A 22,427-nucleotide genomic window follows, 5' to 3' on the forward strand; every position below is an offset into this window, starting at 1 on the left:
TAATATTATTAATTAATATTAAATATTAAAAGAATCTTCAAAAAGGTTTACAAAATTGCAAAAAATAATCTGGAATATTTTAAGGAACATTTTTTTAATTTGCATGATAATTTTGAATGTTTTAAAAATCCCTTAAAATTACTTAAATTTGGTTTACAAATAATATTTGTTCAATTGTTATTTATACATCAAAATTCAACAATTTCATTTACAAATTAAACATTTTTCAAATACAACAATTAAAATTGTAACGTTCAAAGTTTAAATGTTTAAAAAAAGTCAAACAATTCAGTTTCAAATTGTTTACTTTTAAATATTTGGTTTCAATTTACTCGTCTTAAATGAACAGTCAAATATTGCTAAAAAACTCAATAATTATTATTTTTCGTCATTCAAAAATTTTTAATTGAATGGAATATTTTAGACAGAAACATTATTTTTAATTTAATAAAGGCCTTTAATTACGAATATATTTTTATAATGTTATTTTTACGTAAAAAATAGTTTATAAAGTTTCAATCAGACGTTTCATTGTCAAATAAATAATTATTCTTAACTTTTTAATCTTTAAAGTGCAGATCCAAAAAAAAATTATTTATTTCTATTGTTAAATTATTAAATAAAAATGTTTTTATCAACAAATTTCTATTTTAAACGATTTTAATTTTTAATTGTTCTCGTCTTCAAGACAGCATTTAAAAAATTCTTTAAATTAAAACTGTAAGCTGAAAAACAAAAATCTTTAATGGAAAGTTTTTCAAGTAAAAGATTTATGAATTAAGCATTGTAAACTGAATAATAGCATAATTGAACAAGATAAAAATTCAACTAATTATTTTTTAAGCTGTTGAAATCGAACTTGGGCAGATTTTTCTTCTAAAAATTTGTAAAATTCCCGGTTTTCCCGGTTTGAAAAAATTTAAATACACTATATTCTTAAAAATCCTTTTGGAATATTTAAAGACACTTAAAATTCCGTTTAACCTGTTTTAAATCTTTGAACTCCTTTGAGACCTCATAAAATCCAATTAAATCATTGATAATAACCCTTTAAAATCCCTTGAAATTTTTTAAATCTTTGAAATCCTTTGAAATTCATTGCAATTTTTCAAATCTTTATAGTCCTTGGAGATCCTTTAAAGCCGCGCATGTCCGATAAAATCTTTACAAATCCCTTAAAATAATGTGAAATTCCCTTAAATTCCTGGGCATCATTTAAAATGCTCTAAAATCTTTGAAACTCTATCAAATATTTGAAAGCCCTTTATAAGCGGTTGAAGACTTTTTAATCTCTTCAGAATTTTTGAAATCCCATAAAATTTTTTGAAATTTTTAAAACCCTTGACATATTTCGAAATCGTCCAAATCTCGGAAATTGTGACATCACTCAAAAAAGTGTCAAATAATTTTAATAGTGTTATGAGTCCAAGCCCTGAGATAGTTCAATATTTAATCGATAAGTAAAAGTCATTTCCGAAGGCTATGACATCAAAAGTCGAGTCAGAAGTGTATTTTTAATTCTGAACTCTAAAGGATCAGTATGAACAAGGACGAAAATAGTTAGTCACCTGCTAAGTGAGCAAGGAAGGTGATAATCTAACGTGCAAAAAGCCGGGGAAAAAATCGACAGAGAGAAATGAAAATTGCAACAGCAAGCAATGAAACTAGTAAGAAGACACAACACACACTCATAAGCATAAATAATTGCAACCAAAACTCAAAATTATATTTTTGGTTGCCGGCCACAATATTTTTTTTTTAGGAACTAGACACTACAGAAACTTATTTCCTAAAATACCTTGGCTTTACGTACCAAAAAATCTGCACTTCCTGATTTGAGATGTTGAACCGATCATGTAGCTTCTGAATCGAACTTATCCTTTTTTATCTGAAATCGTTTGAAAATAAATTGGTCAAAGTATGCGATGTGAATGCTCAATTTATAATTATTATAAACACCTTAACCCTCCTATAATTAAATTATTGTTACTTAACAGCTATTAGTTAGGATTTTTTCAACGTTGGAAACCATTCAAATCCAAGAATTTGCAGTTTAAGTTCAGATTGTCCGAAAAATTTAATTTTCAAAAATTCTCAGACTTTTGCCTGATTTTTCACAGACCTATTTTTCATTTGCCCTGACTATTAACATTCAAAGGGCCATATTTTAATCTTGTAACATTTTGTACACATAATATTTTATAAAAGGAATAATACGATAAAATTTCAGATTACAACTTTTAAACTTCAAATTTATTGATTTACTTTAATCAAGGAAGACGGCTTTTTTACCATAAAAGATCAATTTTTAATAAAAAAAAAAACAAATTTTCGACAAAAAAATATGACTTTTTGTAGCATAATACTTGAAATTCCAATCAAACAATTAGGGTTGTTAACGAAATAGTTGAGTTTGTAACAAAAAACAGTTACATTCTCCACCAAATAGTTAAATTTTGAAATTAAAAAGATGAGTTTTGTGGAAGAAATTTGAATTTTCAACAAAAAGATAAATTGTAAATTAAAAAAGGTAATAGATGCTATTTTAACCAAAAGAAGCTAATTTTCTATAAAATAATAATATTTATCACCAATTAGTTGAATTTTTAATCAAATAATTGAATTTTCAACCTAAAAAGATAAATTGTCAACACAAAAGTAATAATTCATATTTTTACTAAACAAAATTCAATTTTCACAAAAAATATTAATTTTACAACAAAAAAGACGAATTTTAAACCAAAAAGAATATTTTTCTGACAAAAAAGACGCATTTTTTAAACAAATACAAAGAAACTCGGAATTAACGCCGGTTTTTGGAGCTGGAGGAGGTGGGGAACAAACTATATATATAACCAAATTATTTATCAACGAATAAACATTTTTCAGTAAAAAGAATATAAAAGTTCTTCCAAATTGTTACACTTTCAATTAAAACAACGAATTTTCTGTTGAAAAAAGTTGAACCCTCAACTCGAAGTAGTATTTTTAAGGATATGTAACACACTCAAATACCTATATTACCGACACTCACTTTTTCAGTTTACTGAATTTTCTTTGAACTTGAAAATTTTTTTGTTACTAAAATATTGGACTAAAACTTTGGACAATGTATCAGAAGACCATAAACTACGTTTGTGTACTTCATTTGAGTAGAAATTTCGCTAAAAATTATTTTTAAAGAAATTAAAACAGGGACTTTTTTTGACAACTTTTTTTATGTCTAAAATATCAGCTTCAAACTTCGATAAATGCAAGAGCCGACAGTAAATTATGTTTATGTATGTTTTTTAAATCTCGCAGATATTTTAAACATAAGGAAAGTTCTTAGGTTAAAAAAATTTCGAAATTATGTCAAAAAATGGTTTTAGTTAATTTCTTTGGAAATATTTTTTATCGAAATTCCTACTCAAATAAAGTACATAAGCGTACTTTATGGTCGATATTTTATTTACAAATATGTTTTTCAGGTCCAAAAAAATTCAGTGAACTGAAAAAGTGAGGTCGTTAATATAGAGATCTGAGTGTGTCACATTCCCTTACTAAAAGAGAGAAAATTTCAAACCAAGAAAATTAGGTTTCTACCAAGAAATATGCGTGTTCATTGAAAAAATAAAAAACAAAAATAAAATAATTGTTTAAACTAATTATTATTGTTTATGACTATCTTCATCTATTTAAATGTCTGATAGTTATGGTTTTTTCGGCAACTTTTACCTTTCTGTCCTTTTTCACTTAGTGACATAATAATTAATATAAATTAACAAAAAACTTTTCTAAACAATTTAATATTGTTTATAACTATCTTTTACTATATAAGTGCTAGAAAGTTGTGGCTTTTCTTATAAAATCTTTAACTTTGCTTCGCCTGCATAGTTGTTAACAATTATTAAATAAATAATAGAGGAAACTACATTTTAAATAATCTCTTTCTTTTTTGTGAATATATTTTTCTGAAATAAAACAGATATTTAAAATAGGCTCCAAATTTTCTCCGCCGATCATGTTGAACACAACAATACTATTTGAAAAATCATTTTTGTTGTGTTTGACTTATTATTTCTTCATAAATAAAAAGTCAATGGAAGGTTAAAGATTTTAGGAAAAACCACCAGTTTCTAGCACTTATCTAAGAAAAGATAGTCAAAAACAATATTAAACTGTTTAAACAACTTTTTTTTAACTTTCATTAATTATTACCTCACTAAGTGTAAAAAGGACAGAACGGTAAAAATTGCCGAAAAACCGCATTATCAGGCATTGATATATATGAAGATAGTCATAAACAAAGATAATATTATTAACAATGATAATAAATTGTTTAAACAATTATTTTTGTTAACTTCTATTCGTTATTACTTCAGTTCTATTTAAAATTGGAAAAAAGCCAGACATTTCAGAAAAAACGGCATCTTTCTAGCATTATTCAAATATAACATTATTAATGATAATAATAAATTGTTTGAGTAATAAATTTTCTTGACTGTAATTAATTACTTAACTTATCTTAACTGAAAATTTGACTAAAAGTGCGTTTTTATTAAACTGCAATCTTTAGCATTTTTTTTAAAGAATATTATAAACAATAATAATAACTTGTTTAAACAATCACTCCTGCTAACATTGATGAACTATCACTTCCGTCTAATTGAAAATCGGACAAGTGGAAAAGTTTTGAAAAAAACTGCGTCATTTTAATAGTTGAACTTTTAACAGCAACAAATAATTTTTGCAAAAAAAAGAAAGATAAATTGTCAACCAAAACTTGAATAATTAAGTTTTAAATTGAGAAACTCAATGTACATGTACTTCTAAAAAAAGTCGAATTTTTCAGTAAAAAATGAAATAGTATTTTCAGTTTAAGAAAAAAATAGTTTTCAACGAAAAAAGCAAATTTTCAATAAAATAGCTTATTTTACAACCAAACAAATAAATTTTTCACTAAAATAATGAATATTTAACTGGAATACGTGAATTGCCAACCGAAAAAAGAATGTTTAAACAATGAGATTAACTTTCAAATGAAAAAAAAAGTTCTACAAAGACAGTCGTTTTTCTATCAAAAAAAAAAATTTTTTTGTTACCAATATAATACGTGAGTCTTTAATTGAAAAGATAAATTTACATCCAAATTTTTAAATTTTGAACTAGAAGATGATATATTTACCTCGCGCTACGCGCTCGGTCTTTATATATTCCAGATAGCGACAGATTTTTTCAACTAAAAGTCAAAACATCGAAAACAGTAATTTGGTGATAGTGACTTTTTTTTGTTAAAGCTCATTCGGCTTTAAAGAATACATTCTCATCACGTATCTCGTGCTTCGCACTCGAATTTGTATCTCAAGTTGTACAGGGTGGACACGCTGGGGCTTACATACATGGCGAATTGAATGCTACCCGAATTGCACAACAGCAGGGGAGAAGCCATTATACAGGTGTATTTTCATATTTCGCGCCTTTAAGTTTCATTCGGATCGGCCATTCGGTCAAGTCCGTGCATCTTCGGATCAAGTTTATGATAGTTTTCATGGTTGCGTTCGAAACTTCAAACGGATACAAGTGTCGAAACAATATAGGTTATGTGTTATATAGTAATTACAAATAATAAAAGTGTTTAATTAATAATGAAGTGGGACATGTGAACTGAGAAGTAAACTTTTTTTTCTGTGCCAATAACATTTTAGAATGGCTGCTGATTGACAAATACTATAAAATAGTAATAATATTCTGGGCTTCCAGTGGGCCAAGAGTGAATGGTGTTTAACGCTTATTTTTACTGCATAAAAAAGGTATGCTATGAATAGACAGGATATGTTTCAAATAAACTAAATGAAATACTACATGCGTAAACTTTAAATTGACATTGCCTACATTTACTGACAGCGATTAGGGCAAACAGATGAATCTGAACATAACCGTTTGAAGTATCGAACGCAACCATGGAAACTATCATAAACTTGATCCGAAGATGCACGGACTTGGCAGAATGTCCGATCCTAATGCAACTTTTAAGGCGCGAGATATGAAAATACCCCTTTATAATGGCTTCTCCCCTGCTGTTGTGCAATTCGGGTGGCATTCAACTCGCCATGTATGTAAGCCACAGCGTGTCCACCTTGTATATCATTTCCATAAATGTATATTATTACAATTCATAACATGCATTGATATTAAAACAGACGTAGTTTCATTGGCTCTTTAAAAAAAATGCGCATTCTTTAAAAGGTTTGTTAATAAACATTTTACTGCAACTTCTGCCGGTTTTCCAAAAACTGAATTTAATCATTTCTCACTTTATTTTTTCGATTTAAACGTAGCACATACGTTCGAAATATCAGCCTTACCTTTTTCAACTTCTAAATTAAATCCCTAATTCAGTGACCCACAAAACTTCGATTAACAAGGGTTTGGGGGCGGGGGTGGGGGGCGATTAGTTTCAACCAAGAGTCATAGCTGGTTACAAAATTTGAAAAAAAAACTATTAAGATTTTGAAGAGAGTTGTGGAGCCTGATTTTTCAATTAGGTTTTCAATTTTTTATAAACAAACAAACAAATCTGACGAAAAAATGGCCATTTTATCTATTTGACGTTCACACTGCTCGTCAATAACAGGAAAAGTGTTAAAATCGCCTAAGTTTCATAAACTAATATTGGCTAAAAATGTTCCAATATTACATATATTATTGAACAAAAAAATTTTTTAAAACAAATTATTTGTTGAAAAAAATTTTTTTATGATTTTCCATAATCATACGTTTTTTCTAGTTATATTGCAAGACATTTTATGAACAAAAGCAGTAGTCAGGCATTTTTCGATAGAAAAATTCGTTTTTTTCGATGTACATTTTTTTTTTAATTCGGAACTTTATGATATTTGAAACAAAATTCATAATTTTTTTTTATTAATCTTATGATCTTTTCAACAAATTTAATAAACAAATGCATTATTCGGGCATTTGTCGGCAGAAAAATTCGATTTTTTCAATGTCAGTCTTTTCAGATGGGAACTTGATGGGAATTTCAGAAACATTCATAATTAGTTGATAAATTTTATTATTTCTTTTAACAAATTTGGTCAACAAATGCATTAATCAGGCATTTTTCTACAGAAAAATTCGTTTTTTCTATGTCAACAATTGTTATTAGGATATCGAAAAAAATAAATTTTCCATCGACAGATGCTCGAATAATGCATTTGTTTATTAAATTTGGGTTTTAAAAAATATAAATTTTATCAATTAATTATGAATTTCGATGAATTCATCATGAACTTCCCAATTAAGACTTCTGAAATCGAAAAAAAAAATAATTTTTCAGCCCACAGATACTCGAATAATGCATTTGTTTGTTGAATTTGTTTTTAAAAATCATAAAATGAGTCAACTCATCATGAATGTTGCCGAATTCATTATGAAGATCACAATTAAAAGTCTAAAATCGAAACAAAAAAGAATTGTTCCGTCGATAGATGCCCCACTAATGCATTTGTTTATTAAATTTGTTTTTAAAAAATCAGAAAATAGATTGAAAAATTATGAATTTTGATGAAATTTTCATGAAGTTCTCAACTGAAAAGACTGCCAGTGAAAAAGCTGAATTTTTCTGCAAACAAACGCCCAAATATTACATTTTTTAATCAATTTTGCTTAAAAAATCATAGGATTAATAAAAAAATTATGAATTTTGCTAAAATTACCATAAATTTCCGAATTGAAAGAAATTGACATAGAAAAAAACGAATATTTCTGTCAAAAAATGCCTAATTACTGCATTTGTACATTAAATTTGTTTATAATATAAACAACTATAATCACAAGAGAATTTTTTTACATAATATTGTTTCGATTTCAATTTCTTGCAACATAACTTGAAAAAATGTGTATTTATCGAAAATCGTAGAAAAATTTTTTTCAACAAATAATTTGTTGATAACAAATGTTTGTTGTATATTGTCTAATATTGAAATATCCTTAACTAATGCTATTTTATGACACTTAAGCGTTTTTAACCATTATCCTGTTATTGACGAGCACCGGGAACATCAAATATAAAAAAGGCCATTTTTTCGTCATATTTATTTATTTATAAGAAAATTGAAAACGTAATTCAAACACCAGGCTGGACAACTCTCTTAGTTATCTTATTAGCTTTTTCCCTATTTTTTTGTCGAAATCGGTGAAGATTTGTGGGCTGTAAATTATTCTGAACCAAAGAAGTCATTTTTCTTCCCAATGTGCGGCACACCTTTGAGTCCGAAACCAAAAACATTTTTTTTTTAAATAAACCAAAAACATTTTTTTTTTAAATAATCTTTTAGGGCATTAAGAAAGAAACATTTTTCTTCTCTGGAGTTTTTTCCATATCGTGCCTTATTTGGCTTGGAATGTTGATTTTCGTGTGTTTTTTGGAATTTCGTAAATGCTATAACTTTGTTTAATTTTGGTTTTATCAAAAAAAGTCATGAAGATAAATTTTTCGTCTGTTTTAATACTATGAACATCCGTACAGAAAGTTTTTGAATTTTGAAAAAAGTGGTCTCAAAAATGTTCCAAATACGTTAACTTTTTGTATTTTCATCCAAAATGGTTGGCTACCGAACTTGACCTTTATTTTAGGACACTAAAAATGTATACCAAAGGCAAATCCAATCTGTCAATTCTTTCGAAAGCGATCGTGCTAACAAACTAAAAATCTACAGACACATTCATAAAAACCTATTTTTCGGATTCAGGGTGTCTCAAAACGTGGACATTTGACAAAAACGGGCGGGGGGGGGGGCAAATTTTACACAAATCTAATACCTTCTTTTGATGAGAATGTAAAAAGTGAATTTTTTAAAACCCACACACGAGACGAATAAGAAACTTAAAAAACTTAAGCTGTGATGAGAATGTGCCCACGCAGCGGGCTCATTCTTTTATTGTTAATATCGTTTTTCAAAATTAAAAAACAAAATAAGCATGCTATCAAAAAGTGATTTTAATCAAATTTGTAGATCTTTTTAAAATGCAAAACTTTTGTCTAGCCATATTTTTACCTATTTTGCACAGTTTAACCGCGAAAATGTAATTTTTGATTTTCCATTATTTTTTTATGCTGTCAAAATTTGAATTTTCGATTTTTCAAGAAAATTCAAAAAGTATACCAAAAGCCAATCCAATCTGTCAATTTTTTCGAAAGTTATCGTGTTAACAAACTAAAAATCTACAGACGCATTCACACACACACACACACACACACACCCATACAGACGGACGCATTCGTAAAAACCCGTTTTTCGGATTCAGGGGGTCTCAAAACGTGGACATTTGACTAAAACGGGGGGGGGGAGGGCAAATTTTACACAAATATAATACCTTCTCTTGATGAGAATGTAAAAATATCAATTTATGAATAAATAGTTGAATTTTCCGTTAAAAATCTATTTCTTAACAACAACAAAATCGGATTTTCATAAAAATAGTTGAATTTTGTACTGGAATAGTTATATTTGAAAAAAATCGATTTTCATCAAAATAGTTACATTTTGAAATAGAGGTAAATTTTCAATTAAAATGACGAATCTTCTAACAACAAAATTAATTTTTGACACAAGAGTTTAGCTTTCAAACTAAAATCGTTGGATTTTCATGCAAAAGGTCAATTCCTAACTCAATTTGTAAAAAAATATAAATTATAATTTAAGAATATTTTCTCTTCGAAATACTACTTCTACTCTAAAAACTACTCGAAGCACTCTATTTTTCTAAAATTTGGAAGGAAATTTGGAATTTTGTTGAATTTTTACGGGGATCGAATTTTTTCAACTCCTTGCTTCTAAATTCCAGTTTTAATTCTTTAAAACAATTCCCTTTTTGTGTCAAAAATTCCCTGTTCCAAGTGAAATTATATTTCTTAACCGAAGCTCCCGGTTCTAAAATAAAAAAGATAATTATTTTCGCTCATATGCCCTGCAACTGCAGATAACGTAGAAATCACATTTCTAAATTGACCAAAATTATCAAAATAACGAAAACTTGAAGTTTGCTACGATCAGAAGTAAATTCCCAGTTTCTAATTCAATTCCCGGACATTTTCCGATTTTTTCCAACTTAATTAAAAAAATAAACTTATGATTAGACACTCAAAAGAATTCTTTGAATTGTTTCAAACCATTTAAAGTCTTACGCTTAAACTATTTTCTGCCACACCGCGTTTTATTAGCAATTAAACGATTTTAATTGCGTGGTAAATGTAGATGTAAACTGAGCAAATTGCTAGGAATTACTAGGACATTATCTTTCAAAAATCCAATTGCCTTTATCATGAATCTGATAAGCATAAAATGATGAAAATACATGCGATTGAAATAATAGTACACAATTTGTTGAATGCAAAATGTTCCTTCTTCGGTTTCGTTATTACTAGCAAATAATTAATTACGTAACGTTAACTGTTTTCTACTATAGTGACTGATATTGTCATTGGAACTTATTTATGGCTTGCTTAACAGTGTTAGATGACGCATATTTTGCAATGAAAAAAACGTACAACAAAAAAAGTATAAATCATGAAAACGAATTCGAAAAGACGATTTTGAATTCTGTTAAATTTATTTTATTTTATTAATTTCAAGAAAGGTAAAAGTGCCAGTAACCGTGTCGGTCCAATTCTAGAAATGCCAAATAGAAATTCTAGAAGTGCCAAAAATCGTGTTAGCGTAGACTGACCCGTCAAATTACATTTTAGAACCAAATGTTCCACACCAAAATTAAACTAGAGGAAATTCTGAAAAATTTGAGGACAAAAAAAACCTATCTTCAATAGGTGCCGAGTTATGGTCCTTTAAACAACCCGGATTTTTTGGAAAAAAAGAGGCGAAAAAACCCAATTCTGAAGTTTATATCTGTACTTTGAAACCTGTTAATTTTAGGAAAAAAATTCAAAAGTTAAATTAAAATAGATGCAATTTCGAGTAATTCTAACAAAATTATAATGATCTAGCGCCAATAGGTCATAAGTTATAGCCTCACAAAGTTGACTGCTTTTGACCTATTTTTCAGGGCAAATTACTCGTATTCAGTTTTCTCAAAATACTTTACTTATCCGTGAAGCTACATAAGTGATGCAAGAGAAAAAGTTTCAGAGCAGGAAATTCTGCGTAAGTCTAAAGAAAATATAATTTTCTAGTCTTCATAGATCAAGAGTTATGACTCTTTAAAGAAACATAATTTTTTTCTATTTTGAGATATTTATAGCCATACAAGTTTTTTCAAAACTGCTCGTTTCGTACATATTCTACAGAAAAACGTCAAGAAAAGAAATTATAGAGAACTAAATTCTGCGTGAAATAAAAAATAAATACAATTTTTTGGTCATGTAGGATGTACTGGAGAATGTACTGCGACCGTATTTGAGTATTTTGGAGTCATACATGCATTTGTAGTTCATTACAAGTTGACATTTCCTTCTTTTTTGTTAAAAAACAATCGATTTTTCAACAATTGATTAAATAATACGCTTTACTCTATCAATTGTATGCGTATTTGATGTATTTACTTTGTGAAAATTACTTCCAGAATATCTGTTTTTCAAATTAAATGAATGAAAAACAAAATACTTATTTTAAATTTCTTAATTATCATATATAAAAAATGCTATTAAAGGGAACAGCTTTATAACGCTGTATTATTTTATGTTAAAAATGCCAAAGTTTGAAAGATTATTTTGTAAAATGAACCCTGGACGAAGAATATTAGACGCTTTTTTTAAAAGTCGTTTCCACAACAAACCAATTAATTGGTATTTTTTAAAATTAATTTATCTTGATACAAATTTTTTTTCTTTTTATTTAATTTGAACCCCGGAAGCCTTACCGTTTTTCAAATTCTTAATTATATCTCTAACCTCAGTGACACAAGACTTTCTGAATTGAGTTTTCTAAATCATCGTGTTCTACATCGCAGTTGTGGCGTCCTAAATCTTCATTTCCGTATTGCACCCTAAAATAGCCTCTGAAAGCGTCTAGTATCCCGTCTGCATCATATAGCATTTCCCCATTACTATTTCTCATGTTGAAAAATTCTGTTCTTTTATTTCCCTTAATTTTTTTATAAAGCAGTTTCTTGCTTCCTTTAAAGTCGCTTTGTATTTTCTTCTCTTCTTCTGCTCTAATTTTATCTTTACTATCCTTAGTTAATCGTTTGAGTATTCTCTTTATGTGTCTGTAATCATTTATACGTCTAATGCTTTCCTCATCGCTAAGACCGTTTTCTTGCACGCTCCTTTCTTAGCATTTTGGGCAGCCTGAATTTCATCATTCCATCACGCATCACCAGACATTCTTCCTACAACCGCAGTACCACACACTTCGATCGCACACCTAACAGTGATATCCCGGAACTTAGTCAATGCGCCCTCTATATCTTTCTTGTTTATAAGCGCCTCCCAGGTTGCCTCATCTATGCTTTCGATTATCTTATTTTGGAAATTTATTCGCACATCCGGTTTCTGTAGGTTCTCAATTTTGATTCGCGTTTGTTTTCTTGGTTCTCTTTTTTTTTCCGTCCCCAACCTAAGTTAATTTTTGAGAGCAGAAGGTAATGATCAGTATTGCATTCAGGACTCCTCATGACCCTTGTATCTTTGACTCTTAGTCTTTCATCCGCAACAACAAAGTCAATTATACTGCGGCTATTTCCTTTAGACCAGGTGTACATGTGGATCATTTGATGCCTAAACCAAGCATTTGTAAAAAACAGACCTCTTTCTAAGCATAGGCCAACTAATTTATCTCCGTTATAGTTTGTTCTTGGATCCCCAAAATTAACTAGTACTATTTCTGGGTCCCGATTTTGGATGCCCACCGATCCGTTCAGGTCTCCTAGCAGAATTATTTTTCCCCATGTTCGATAATACTTATTGTGTCATTTAAAGTGTTCCAGAAGGCGTCTTTTACTTCTCTGGGATCACTATCAACTAGCGCGTAGCATGCTATAATAAATAATCTTCTGATTCCTACTTTCATTCTAGCCCACAGCAGTCTTGGAGATACGAAATCATGATCTCCGAGATGCTGCTTCGCTCTTTCATTCAAAATCAGACCCACCCCTTGCCTACCATGTGATTCACTATCTACTTCTGCCCATTTTTCAAATCCGTTTTTCAACACGCCGTTTTCTATGTCTTTACTTTCGCATCCCTTTTTCTTTGTTTCAGGCACTCATAAAATATCTAGTTTCCTCAAGTCCATTGTTTCTCGCAATTCTTTTAATTTGAGATCATAAAGCGTATTTCTTAAACAATTGTTGAACAATTAATTGTTTTTCAACATACAAAAAGGGAAAAATGGAACATGCAATGAACTAAAAATGCATACATGCCCCAAAATTCTCAAAAACGGTCGCAGTATATTTTTCAGCATGTACAGAGCATTCGGAATCTATATAAGCTAAAATATTTAGGTTTTATTTTTTTTACGCAGAATTAAAATCTCTACAATTTATTCTTCTGAAGTTTTTTTGTAAGATATGTACGAAACGAGCAGTTTTTAAAAAGCTTGGATGGCTATAAATAACTCAAAACAGCAAAAAAAATATATTTGTTTAAAGAATCATAACTCTTGATCTATGAAGACTAGAAGTTTTTTCAGATTCACTCAGAATTTCCTGCGCTGCAATTTTTTATCTTGTACCACTTATGTAGCTTTACGGATAAGTACAGTAATTTGAAAAAACTTAGCACGAGTAATTTGCCCTGGAAAATAGGTCAAAAGCAGTCAACTTTGTGAGGCTATGACTTATGACCTATTGGCGCTAGATCATTGCATTTTTTAGAATTACTCGAAAGTGCATCTACTTCAATTTAACTTTTGATTTTTTTTTTCTAAAATTAACAGGTTCCAAAATATTGAAGCTTTATTATCTTGTAAAGATAGGCATACGAAATTACGATTCTATTCAAAAGTCGTTTTTTTATTGTAAAGATGCTTAAGTTCAATTTAAATAATTTCTTTTTTTTAATAAAATTTATCATCCATAATATATTTCTCAAAGATTTTACAAAAAATGTCTCAATATCAATGTGTATCTTATGTAGAATGATGATGTAGATGTCTAGCGGATTTGGAAAATTTTAGCGAACTAGGAGTTTAAAAACACAAGAACACTCAAAGTACTTACAATAAATGACCAAAATAATATGAAAATTATAAATTTTTAGCTTTGGCCTAATAATAAGGCAAGGCACTGCATATTTGCCCCGAAACTCAAAATTTTATTTTCATCCATGACGTTCAATCTAAACATCCTTTAACACGATAGAGCAAAAAATTGCAAAATAAATAAAATGATGAATATTTAAATAGAATACGCGAATTAAAAAAAATTAGACAATAAAATTAACTTTCAAACAAAAAGATTATCTTTCTACCAATAATTACAATTTTTCATCAGAATACATGACTTTTTAATTAACTGTTCGAATTTTCAATTACAGAAGAAAAATATTCAACAAAATAGTTGCATTTTTAATTTAAAACAAAATATAATTTTCAACAGAAAATGGAATAGTTATATTTTAAGTAAATAAATTCATTTTTGAACCTAACTGATGAATTTTCAACTGGAATAGTTGCATTTTAAACCACAAATATCAATTTTTAACTAAAACAGTGAATCTTCAACAGAAATAGTAGAATTTCAAAAAAATAATAATAATTTTACTAAAAAGATAAATAGTCAATCAAAATTCAAATAATTAAGTTTAAACTTTAAAAAATCAATGTACCAACAAAAGGGATGCATTTCAACTAAAAAATACATCTTTATAACCAAAAATTGAATAATTCAATTTTTAGGCCAAAAATAAATATTCAAATAGAGATAAGTTTTTAACTAAAATTATGGAATATTGATCTGGAATAATAGGTACATTTTAAGTGAAAAAAAAATTTTCAAAGGAAAAAGTTCATTTTCAACACGAAAAAAATCGATTTTTTAACAAAATACGTGAATTTTCAACAAAATAGTTGAATTTTCAATTAAAAGAGACAATTTTAAACCAAACTGATGAATTTTCAACTAAATGATGAATCTTTATCTGGAATAGATGAACCTCATACCTAACGAAAAGATAAATTTTTAATCATAAAGATAAATTTTCTACAAAGAAAGACGAATTTCCTCAAAGTACATAAATTATTAAACAAATAGTTTAGTTTTTATTAAAAATATCAATTTTCAAACAAAATATTTTAATTTTCCATTTTAAATCTATGTCTTAATAAACAAAGAACGCATTTTTAGCAAGTAGTTTATCCTAAAATAAAAATGATCATTATTTTTTAAAATTTCCTGTTCAAGTCAGGTTCAAGAAGAAATTACTTTTTCAAATTGTCAAAAAAATATTTAAATAATCAAAACTTGGATTTTACTGCGATCAGAAGTAAATTCCCGTTTTTTTTCGGTCAAATAGATACCCTGTTTGTGAAAAATGTGTTAAAAGTAACATTCAATGATAAATCCCTCTTTTTCTAAATTTCATAATATCGTAAATGGAATTTAAATGATATTTTTAAGACTACGGATCACTAAAAAGAACGATTAATCAGATTTTATCGTAGACAGTTTTTTATCAGTGCAATCTATCTTACTATTTTCTAACGTTTTTTCCTGGAATTTCCAAGATACCGTGCCAATTGGCTTAAACCCCCCCCCCCCCATCCAATACAAAATAATCTTGATAAGATTTAATAAGTGTACCGTAAAAATCCACATATAAAATATAAACTTTTTTTGTTGAATAAACATGGAAACTTATTAACATTATTTTAAAAAAATAAAATTTGTTAATAACAATAAGTATGTACTTTAACAAATGTACAATTTTGTCATTTCTTTAGGGACTCTTCATTACTTTTTGGTTAGAAATGTATCGCTTTTTGTAAATATTTTATCTTTTTGGTTTAAAATACAACTCTCTTGTACAAAATTAGTGTTTTTAAGTTGAAAATTAAACTTTTTCTCGAAAATACACATTTTCGCATTGAAAACTCAATGGCTTTGACTTAATTTTTTAAACTGAAAATTTAACTATTTCAATTTTTGTACAAAATTGATCTTTTTCGATAGAAAATTCAACTATTTGGTAGAAGATTCGTGTAATTTGGGAAAAATTTGTTCTGTTGAAAATTCTTCTTTTTGGCAGAAAATCAATTATTTTGTTTAAGAATACAAAAATTTGGTTAAATATTAATGTACTTTGTTAAGGATTCAAGTATTATATTGAAAATTCATCTTTATTGGTTAAAGTTGAAATTAAAATATATTTTTGTGTTGGAATATCAACTGAAATATCAACTATTATATTTTTGGTTAAAAATTCACTTTTTTTAGGTTGAAAATCCAAATACTTGGTAGAAAGTTAAACTACTTTTTTTAAATCATTTTTTTTTTTATAAAGATTCATCAATTTAGTAGAGAACTAATCTTTTTGGTTGAAAATTAAACTTCTTTTGAAAAATTCTTTTTTTTTGGATTGAAAATTAATTTTCTTACTGGAAATTTGACAACTTTTTTGAAAATTACAATTTTTGTTTGTAACTTCATATGGTGTAGAATATTCTTTTTGTCTTGAAAATACTACTTAACTATTTCATTTTTGATAAAAAAAATTATCTTTTTAGTTTCAAAATGTACCTAAGTGGCAGAAAATGTATATAGAATCTGTTACAAATTCTAAAAATCCATAATTTCGTAGAAAATCAGACAGTTTGATGAAAGATTTATTTATTTATTTTCGTACTAAAGATTAAATTATATTTTTTAGGTCAAAATACGTGTTTTTTTAAATAATTTTTTTAAAGTGAAAAGTTAACTATTACAATTTTTGTTTCAAATTAATCTTTTTATTTAAAAATTCATATCTTTTGTTTAAAACTCATCATTTTCGGTAGATAATTTAAATATTCGATCAAAAATTTATTTATTTTGTTGAAAATTGGTCTTTCTTGGTATAAAATCAATTTTTTGTCAAAAATAAAAAAACAGTTCATACTACAATTAATGAGTTTTGTTGATGATTAAATATTTCATTGAAAATTGGTGCTTTTCAGTGAAATTTGATGTGTTTTTTAAATTTAAATAAAAATGTTTTTTGGTTGAAATATCAGCTATTTCATTTTTTATTGAAGATTCATCATTTTAGTAGAAAATTAATATTTTTAATTGAAAACTGAACATCTGTATGAAATTTCCTTTTTTAGGTTAAAAATTAATTTTTTACAGGAAATTTAACTATTTGTTTGAAAGTTCATATAGTATAGAAAATTCGTTTCTTTTTTGACTTGATAATTGTTTTATTTTGCAGAAAAATCATTTTTTCAGTTGAAAATTAATTTTTTAAATGGAAATTCAACTTTTCCATTTTGGATTAAATTAATATTTTTAGTTAAAAATTTCGACTGATTGGTTAAAAATGAATGTAATTTTTTGAAGAAAAAAAATTGTAGAAAATTAATCTTCTCGGTTGAAAATTCAACTATTTGAATAAAAATGTATGTATTTTGCAGATAATTCGTCTTTTTTGGCAAAAAATTATCTTCTTGATTGACAATTAAACTATAAGTAAAAATGTATACATTTTGTTGCGAATTCGTATTTTTTAGTAAGAAGGTTAACCTTCTTTGTAAAAAATTTATTTGTTTGGTTAACAATTTAACCTTTTTGTAGAAAGATTGTCTTTTGGCTTGAAAATAAAAATTTTCTGATAAAAAAATTTGTTGTTGACTGAAAAATCTGCTTTAGCGGAGGATTCAACTATTTGGTAGAAAATTCGTCTTTTTTGGTCAAAATTTCAACAACAAAAATTGTACGTAATTTATGCACGGCTTTAATATTTTTCTTTAATTTATGTCTGTCCGACCACACTGCACTGATATTTTAAGATAAAACTCGAAAATAATTATTCAAATTTTTTATAATGTGGGCTGAAATTGGTTATTTTATCCTTAGGAATTTTTTAGTATAATTAAAAATATATTTATCAACGTTAATTCCAAATAACATTAATAATTGTCACCATTTTTCTGTAACATTTTTTATAAAATGCCCGATAAAGTCCCATATTAATTTAAAAATGTAAAAACAATAATTTTTGAGAAATTTTTGAATATTGTTATGCGCTTTTTATATAGTCTTTAAAGATTTTTGAAACTTTTTGTTTTATCATAGTCGCGCGTCCTGCCACACGACCATTATCAAAGTATAAAATTCATATTCTTCACAAAATGAGTGCCTTGACCTCTTATTTTCATATATCCATGCTCTAATGGGTTACTTTTAAATTAGAAAATATATTTTAGGCAGTTTGTATGTTTGTTTGTTTTTGAAAATTGTATCACCTAAAATGGCCATCTTCTTTGGCAGTCACGCAAAAATTGTTCAAACAAATAAATACTCATTAAATAATTTAATAAGTTCTTAACTTTCTCCATATTTTCAAATTTTATGGTACCAAAAACTACTTGGCAAGGGTACAAAATTTCGAGTGATAACTTTACGAAAATAGCAATTACGCCAACCAGGGAGAGTAGTTCATAACTTTCTAATTATGATGTACAATTGCCGGATATAGATTCGGCCCGTACTTAATTTTGCAAATGGAAATCGAAAATTAAATTATTACTTAACCTCAAATAAAAAACATTCAAAAACTAAACGTTTTATCTGAACTATATTATGAAATTATATATGAAACTAACACTTTCAACCATTTTAATATTAATCAGGGAGACCGTTTTAATCACAGAAAAAAATTCCCGTTTGTTCCGTTTTACAGAAATTTTTTACGATTAATGAAATTAAACAATTTGAAGGCCAAAAATTCTGTTTTTTTTAAACCCATGTTATTTGCACTGCTTTAAATTGAAGAATTATTCAATAAATTTGTAAATCTTCAAAATATAATTTGAAACATTTTTAAACGAGAAAAATTTAAAATTAAACGATATTTTTTATAAACTGAACACTTTATAAATTAGAAGTCTATTTTTTTAAATCTTAAATATTACAAATTAATTATCGCTCAGTTGTTATTTATACATACAAATTTGTTTTTGTATAAAATATTTTTAAACAATCTCTTAAAATGATTTGTTTTAAATAATTAAACCTTAAAAATTGCCCTAAAATCTTCCAGACTATTTTTTGGCAATTTTGAAAATCTTTGGAAAACATTTTAAATATTTTCTCAAAATTAATTCTTCAAATTACAAAATCATTTTGAATTTCCCAAGGCATCTAAGAAATTTTTTATTCGAAATCTGTGAAAATCTACATTTCCGTTTTAAATGATATGAAATAATTTGAAGTTTTAAATTAATTTTTAATCTTTTAAAAACTTCTAAATATACCTTGAACTCTTGTAATTTTAAGGATCCAATATTTTCCATTCGAAACAATTCAATTTCAAATTGTTTAATTTTGAAGATTTGATTCAGCATTGCTCACTTTGCATGAACAATAAAATATTTCTAATAATTAAATGATTGTTCTTTTACTGAATTAGAACAATTCTACTTGAATGGGTTAAAAATTGAATATTTTAGACTAAAACAACTTTTTCCCAAAAATTTATGTATTTTAATTGAAAATTTATCTTTTTTAGTTGAAAATTGAACTATTTGTTTGAAAATTCGTATTTTTTTGGTTGAAAGATTTAAAACAGACCTGTCTAGTCAAAAATTTATCTTTTTTGATTTAAAAATGGTTTATTGTTGTTGAAAATTCACATTTTCGAATTAAAATTCAACTGTTTTGCAGAAAAATTGCATTTTTGGACCTAAAATTTAAAAATATGGTTAATTTATCAACAATTTGGCAGAAAATTTAATTATTTGGTTGAAAATTTAATTATTTTGTTAAAAATTCATTTTTTTTATTTAAAATGTAACTATCCATTCAAAAATTAATCTTCTTGGGTTGAAAATGAATCTTTTTTTAATTCACATTTTCAATTTGAAGATTCATCTGCTTTGAAGAAAATTCAACTATCTGATTAGAAATTCATGTATTTTGTTTAAAACGCGTATCTTTTGGTAGTAAATTATTCCTCTTAGTTGAAAATTCGTTTTTGTTTTGTTTGTTTTTTTGGTAGAAAATATATTTCTTTGATCAAAAATTCAACATTTTGGTTCAATATTAATGTGTTTTGTTGGAGATTCAAGTATTTTGTGGAACATTCATATTGTTTGGTTGTATGTCATTGTTTTTTATTCCAAATTAAAATCTATTTCTGTGTTCAAGTACCCGATTTTTTGTTGGAAATTAATTTTTTCAGGTTCAAAGATCAAGTACTTTGTTAAAGAATCATTTTTTAAATTAAAAATTCATCATTTTAATAGAAAATTCCTTGTTTTTGTGCTGAAAATTGAACTTCTTTATAAAAATTCCTTTTGGCTTAAAAATTAATTGTTCACTAAACATGTAACATTTTATTTGAAAATAAAGAACGTTTCAAACAATTCAATTTCCAAATATTTATTTTTGTATCTGATTTATAATTGTTCATTTCGAAAGAGCATTCAAATATTGCTGATAATTAAACCATTTTTTGACTAAACTAAAAAAATTATTCTTGGATGATTTAAACAATTAAACATTTTATACCAACAAATTTTTGTTCTCAAAATTTTAAAAATTCCTCGCCAAAAAATAAATTTACTTTTGATTCAATATTTTTCTTTAAACTCACTTCCATTTAGCTGGAATTTGACGGTACATATAAATAGACACTAACTAAAAATAATAATTTATTATAATAAAACTCTCCGTCCCATTTTCTGGGAATCCATACTCTTGGAAGTTTAATTTTTTTATAAATTTTAAAATGGATAAGGTTTATCACTGTAAATAAGTCCATGCATTATATCTACTTTGCGACTATTTTAAAATACGCTTTAAATGTTATCTCACTTTATTTGTTCCAGAAAAAAGCCATTATTCTATTACATTCGCAAACTTTATTGTAGAAAATATTATACGCACCAGTTAATGGAATCACTTCTATTTCTAATATATCTAATATTTTAAAAATATCACTGATCCTAAATCCTCAAAAATCAAGAATAAATATTGAAAATTAATAATATGAGACGTGTAAAATAAACTTTAACATCCTCGTGCATTGTTTATTAAATCAAGTGAAATAGACTGCATTGAAAAACGTGAGTGAGAAATAAGCGCAGATACTTCCTCTACCGAACACGACACCAATGATACTAAACGGCTAGGAGCATTTAAACACCAACGTAAGTCACAAAGAAATCGTGACTCACGGCTGCCCTTGCTGAGACTTCGCCCACATGACAAAAAAAAATAAAATCAATCCATCACTAACTAACTCAAACAGCTATATTTTTAAAAACAAAACAAAAACTCGGCGCAGAAGATAATGCAATTCTTTCTTCATTTGATAAATTCGGCTTATTGAATTTTTCAATAAATGGGAGAAGTAAATAAAATTATTTTCCGGAGCGGTTTGTACATGAGCGCGCGTTGCGTAGGACCTAGAAATGTGTAGGACAAACGAGTTACGCCGAAAAGTGAAAAGAGCGCATGCGTTAAAAGGGCCTCACCCTCATCGTATCCCCACCGAAGGGCTACTCATTCATACCGAATGATGTCTTTAGGAAGTTGGTTCAGGTTCATACTTTGGATTATCGTGGACAAAAGAATATAAAAAATACCAAATATATTTCGCGTGAAAGAAAATTGGTAAGGAGCGGTACTTAAATTACGTAACGAATTATAGTCCCTCTTCAAAACCGTAACTATATATTTATACCCCCCTCCTCTTACAGTACTTAATTGTTAGTTTCCCGAAATGTTCTGCTAGTTATAAATCCTTGATTATTAATATTCAGATATCAGTATTTTAATCTTGTAATATTTTTAACGTAGAATCTTTTATAAGCAGAAATTAAACAGTACTTCAGACACAAATGTAAAGTTTTCAAATTTGTTAAATTATTTTAAACAAAAAAATATGTTCCGGAAACTGGATGCGCAAATTTATTTTGTAGAAAAAATGTAAGTTGTGCTAGACTTGTACTCAATTGTGCCGTAAACGGTAAAGAAAGATTGTGCTAGGCGGCTCGATGTATACATAATTTTGTACAGAAAAGAAATATTCCAAAAACCAAGCAGCTAAAAAAAGCCAAAACCCAACAATTTTTTTTTTAATTTGGAAAAAGTAAGGCTTGTGCTGAGTTGTGCTCGACAAATGCAGTCTTTATTCTCTCTAACAAAACTACGTTTAAATTACGTTTATATTATTTATTTGATTTATTTTACGTATTTTATTTATTTTACTTATTTCACTTATTTGATTTATTTTATTTTATTTTATTTTATTTTATTTTATTTTATTTTATTTTATTTTATTT

General features: G+C 27.1%; 1 protein-coding gene across 1 annotated transcript in view; it reads right to left on the bottom strand.

Moving 5' to 3' along the window:
- Positions 1-21,264, bottom strand: part of LOC117180765 — a 24,639-nt gene extending 3,375 nt beyond the window's left edge. Inside the window, exons 1-2 of the mRNA XM_033373261.1 lie at positions 21,028-21,264; positions 1,814-1,888 (exon numbers count right to left, since the gene is read on the bottom strand). The gene's annotated coding sequence lies outside the window, so the exon portion shown is untranslated. The remainder of the gene's footprint in view (positions 1-1,813; positions 1,889-21,027) is intronic.
- Between the last annotated feature and the right edge of the window lie 1,163 nt (positions 21,265-22,427).

This window comes from Belonocnema kinseyi, chromosome 9 (genome assembly GCF_010883055.1).
Source record: "Belonocnema kinseyi isolate 2016_QV_RU_SX_M_011 chromosome 9, B_treatae_v1, whole genome shotgun sequence".
Lineage (NCBI taxonomy): Eukaryota > Metazoa > Arthropoda > Insecta > Hymenoptera > Cynipidae > Belonocnema > Belonocnema kinseyi.